Raw genomic sequence first — 5,431 nt, 5'->3', positions numbered from 1 at the left:
ACTCTCTGAGCTGTCGTACCTGTCACAGTCAGATGCTGTTACGAATTACCGAAAACTAAGCCTCGCGTGACCATGCCCTCAGTAAACAATAAAGTATAGGCGGTTGAAATTCCCAACCGGCCTATGGCTTGTATTTACTCAATGATTACATGCTTACCAACTAAATCCAAAGGTAGTTGCTAATATATGGACCTAAGTGTGTGAGGTCAAAAGCCTACCCAAAGTGCTTTGTAGTTGCCCTCAACCACTTGCACTTATGGAGGACCATTTGCAGGAAAGTGGAAGCGTGAAGTGGCAAGGGGGTCACGATGATGAGGAGCTATATTGACGGATAGAGTACTGCAAAGGGGTCAAGGCACTATTGCGAAAAGACGAAGCACGAGGATAAACAAGGTTTACACGTTTTTGCATCAGAGAACATCCACGTGCAGAAGAGGTATAGTAGAAGGCACTAAAATTAGCCTTCTACCGACCACGGGCTCACGTTTAAAGGGGAGCTGAAGATCAGCAGTCACCATTAAAGCTGCATATTGAGCACAAAGCTTTAACACTTCAGCATCAGCACTAAGCCGCATTTGCAAACGCAATATCAATTTCTGCCTCAATCTAGCAGTATGATGAGGCGCGCAGCTGACCTCGCCATTGCAGCTTGCTGCTGCGTGGCCCTTTGCGTAATGTTATTGCAGCAGGGAGCTGCAGCAGACAATCCAGTTGTGGTGTCTGCAAAGTGCGACCCGAGAGGGATGATCCCGCAAGGAAGCCAGTTCTGGAGCCACTTGGGGTATCTTCTGCAGCTGCTTGGCGACAATACGCCTTACACGCCCTACTACTCCTTCAAGACGCGCGTGGGAGGCGGTGACGCCCCGGCCTTCGGTGAGGCCTACTGCCAGGCGTCTTGCTCGCCGTACCAATGCCAGACCTGCCTCCGCCGCCTCTCCTCCGACATCTGGCGCATCTGCAACAGTGCCCTTGGCGCCCGCGTCGAGTATCCGAACTGCTGGATCCACTACGAGGACTCCTACTTTTAGAAGATGTCATTTCCATAGCCCAAGTTTTAGTCCTAACCAACACTAATAATCCATACATAATAATCAATGTAGCCGAGAATTGCATGCACCCTCAGCATCCCATGCAGAGAGTCCACCTCTCCCATTGCCTTCAAAGTTCACCCACACTTGGTATCTCTCGCCTTTTGCGATAGCTAGCTCTCTCTCTCTCTCTCTCTCTCTCTCTCTCTCTTTCCACGTGTCAACCCCTTCCCTTTCCCCCTCATAGCATACTAGCATCTCCAGAGATTCCAACCAAAGAAATGGTTCTAAACTCGTAACCACATACTTAGTTTAAGACATTAGAACCAATTTTAACCACCGGCAGAGGTCTGAGGTTCGAAGTGTTTAACTGGATCTCAACACGGGTCTGTGTGGTATCCATTCCACCAGAGGTTGCTTAGTGAGGCGTAGAAGAGTAATTTAAGCCTCATAAGGGATTGCTCTTTCGCCAAAACGCATTTATTCTAAGGCATTAGAACCCATTCCAACCACCCCCAAAGTAGTATATTAGTGGACAATAAATGAAATTATGTTTCTCTCTCCTATGTACAATCCATTTATACAACACGTACTTTCTTTTTGCATGGATGAGTTATCATGATGGCTTATGTAAGAATGCTCTCAAAAAGATATAAAATTTTGTGTTTCTCTCTCATGCCACATATGCTTTAACTTGGTAGGGCCTTTTTAAATTAACTTTCCGGCTCTAAAAGTTTTTCTCTGATAAATCTACAATTGTTTCTCTCCAAACTTTGGATCTGTGATTGCTGGACGAAGAGATAAATCCCTTCAAATTACTTCTTCAAAAAGCTCTTTTGTTTTGTCATTTTTTAAAAGAAGCTATGTAGATTCTTTTTATTTTTATTTTTGCAAAATTCACAAGAGCGAGTGTTGTTATATTAATAAGATCAAACGTTTATTATTTCCCTTCTTGCAAACCATAGTGTATCTCACGTAGTGCTTTCCTGCACTTCAAAGAGGAAGCCCGCATCCTGATGTCGCTTCCAAGTATTCCAATAGAGCCTAGAAGAATCGTAAAAGGGTTTGCATTAATGAGAGCTGGCACATGCAAGTGCACAACTGTCTCACCCGCAATTCAAAGACTATATCTCAACTCCTTGTAGTGTGGCGCCTTTCAACTCTAGTAGCATAGTGTGGCCTGTACTGTGGTGCGTTGTGCTACTCCAGGCAAGAGCACCAGGATGGCAACTGGCAAAGGAAGGTAGAGCACCCCATTGGCAGCCCCTATGCTAACTTGAAGAAGAAGGCATGAAGCCATCCATTATGGCTTTATGCATATGAGCTAGCTTGAAGCAAGGCTTGTGTTTTTGATATACTTTATAGATTAATGTTGTTGGGCAACAAGCAAACTGAACACCTCTACAACGATGTCAGCCAAGAGCGTTGAAAGAGCACTATAATAACAACAAAAGCTTTGGGAAACCCCTTTGAAACACCACAAATCCAACAAGACTACTCTCCTTGGGAATTTACTGGTCGTCGCCCACCCAAGAGACTATGTCACAAAGAAGGAAGAAACCTGTTTAGGCACGGATTTATGGACGTCGCCTACCAATGCTCTTGAAAACAAAGCTTTCCCCTTCATCAAAAACCACTTTAAAACTCCCCCTTCAAAGCATATATTACCCACAAGACATACGGGTTTCCACAATTCAACCTACATACTTTTGCCCCAAAGCTGTCATACACTGTGGGCTGTAGAGAACAGACCATGACTCCAAAACCCCAACTCTAAAATACATGATTTCAAACTTCAAAAAATCTCTACAAAGTTTGCAAGAAAAGTTCTGAAATTCTTCAAATCGAACCCACGCACAACTATGTGAAAAATCAACACGAACATAGGAAGATTAGGTGTAGAGAGAGCTAATCGAGGGAAAAAAGTAGAACAAAGAGAGCATGAGGGTGTCCCAACGATCAAAAACCATCAAAAAGCTCACATTTTCCTGAACTTTTTTTCACTTTGTACATGTATTTAAGTTATGTACAAGTCTACTTTAGATAAACAGAAGAACGGGTACTTAAAGTAACCCGACAGCTGTCACTAGACTAGTGACTTGTAGTGCATGTACATGTGTTTGCCAAATCAAGATAAAAAGTTCATAAAAAAGCATCATACACCCTACTTGAACTCTTGACATCATGTGGATATGTACAAATTTACAAAAAAAGGGTTGTCGAAAATTTGTGCAACATAACCGCCCACTTCAAATGCACGTAACTTATGATGTATGGTTCCGATTCACAAGCTATAAAGCATGGCTGAAACAAACACCACTTGTGGAAACTCACGTGTCAAAACAACCAGCCCAATCTAAGTCTAAAAAGGCATGTAAGTCTGGCGGCAATGATCCCATCTTGGGATAAAACAAGCCAAGATGTAAAGTGCCACTAAGGTAGCAAAAACTCCTCTTGACAACCTGCCAATGCTTAGACCCTGGGCTATGCATAAATCTGTTGACTTGTGAGATTGCAAACTGAATATCCGGCCTCGTGTTGCCTACATAAATGAGGCATCCAACAACAATTTGGTAAAGAGTGACATCAACAGGATCACCAGCATCATGTAGACTTAACTTCAAACCTGTTTTCATAGGAGTGTCAATAGGTTTGCAATCCTCAAGTCCAAACTTACATAGCAATGTCTCTATGTAACTTTTCTGACACAAGGCAATACCACCATCACCACTACTTAAATTGTATACCCAAGTAATGATGCAATAGTTCCAAATCTTTCATCTTCAAAGTAGCATTCAAATCAGCCTTAAATTCAGCAATATGTCTCTCATTTGGTCTAGTGATCAGTAAATCATCTACATAAAGAACCACAATGAGAAGTACATCACCCTCACGCGCTTTACATACAATGTGCTTTCTGTTGGACTGTTACGAAAGCCCTATTTGACCAAATGAGTGTTAGCTTTCTCATACCAAGCACGAGGAGATTGCTTCAACCCATACAAAGCCTTCTTACATCTGCACACTTTGTCCTCTTGTCCTTTCTTGACAAAACCGCGAGGCCGCATTACATAAACTTCCTCAATTATGTCACCATTCAAGAAAGCAGTAACAATGTCTGATTGATGTACATCCCAACCAAAATGAGCTGCCAATGCACATAGAAAATGCACAATAGTCATACGACAAGTGGGAGCAAGAGTCTCTTCATAATATATGTCTTTTGTTGTGCATAACCCTTTGCAACAAGTCAAGCTTTATGGCGATTGATCTCACCATCCGGCATGCGTTTCAACTTGTAAACCCACTTCGTACTGATGGCCGGAAATAACATGCCCTATGGGGTGGCCTCTACACCACACATAGCTCGAACATCCCCAAGCATCATCTCAAGGTAGGAGTAATCCTATAGGTAGAGAGGGGCACCACCTAGCATAAGTGCAGCTAGGACATAGCCATACATGACCTAGGGTAGCAAAAGTGAAAATTCCCTCTAGGTAACCAACATGAAATGGTAATACAGCAAACATCCACATGTAGAAAATGCCTAGTCAACAGTCAGGAGTGTGTGTACGAGGGAGCTATGTGACAAGGTCAGAATGGAACATACTAATTGATTAGGGAGGCCGTACGTGATGGAGCACAAGCAGAGTGATATACAAGAGACTAAACATCCCACGAATATGGGAAAACACAACTAAGGAGAATAGAGAATGGACCCCAAAGATCTAAACAACATTGCACCCTTTTATTGGCGATGATGATACTTACAAATGGTGGTCTTGACGGTTACAAACCTGGCTCTTACCACTAGGAATGCATGATGGAATGCAAGCGCCATATGATGCATGGCGAAGTTGGAGTTAGTGGGAAAATTAGTTGAGGGAAAACATCAAGATGATGCAGCCACCGATGACGTTGTGGAGTGAAAACAACAATAAAAATGAATGCCCCTATAGCCTTGCACCGATCACACTGTCGGAAAGAACAACAGCCGCACCGTCAAATTCACCTGTGTTAAACACCTGTAAAGCTTGGAGAAGAACAGATCTAGTGGAAACCACACTTGGAATTAGAAGAATTAGAGAACATAGTGTGTAGATTGGCTCGCGTAGATGTCCGAGAGCATCCATATGCTTGATTCCGATAAGGAATGAGAAAATTACAAGCATTTGAAGTTCATGGGTTTTCAAAAAGCTCCAAAAAAGAGGTCTCTGGAAAGGTCTGCAGGTGTGTAGAGAAATGCGGCTATTAAAGGGGGATTTTTTGGCTCTTATCCCAAGGTATTTTATCTCCCCTCTTAGCCGACCTTATTTCCCCCTTTAGGCACCTTTTTATTGGTCCATTTTGAGCCTTTTTTGGGTAAAAAATGGGCTGTCGGCCACTTTTTGACCAAGGCAAGT

At 43.0% G+C, this 5,431-nt stretch overlaps 1 pseudogene; it reads left to right on the top strand.

The window, feature by feature from the left end:
* The first annotated feature begins 514 nt into the window (after positions 1-514).
* LOC147464950 (antifungal protein ginkbilobin-like protein pseudogene) lies at positions 515-1,633 on the top strand (annotated as a pseudogene).
* The last annotated feature ends 3,798 nt before the right edge of the window (positions 1,634-5,431 follow it).

This window comes from Adiantum capillus-veneris, chromosome 1 (genome assembly GCF_014529385.1).
Source record: "Adiantum capillus-veneris isolate H3 chromosome 1, ASM1452938v2, whole genome shotgun sequence".
Taxonomy (NCBI): Eukaryota; Viridiplantae; Streptophyta; class Polypodiopsida; order Polypodiales; family Pteridaceae; genus Adiantum; species Adiantum capillus-veneris.
This window is presented reverse-complemented; position numbering and strand designations above follow the sequence as displayed.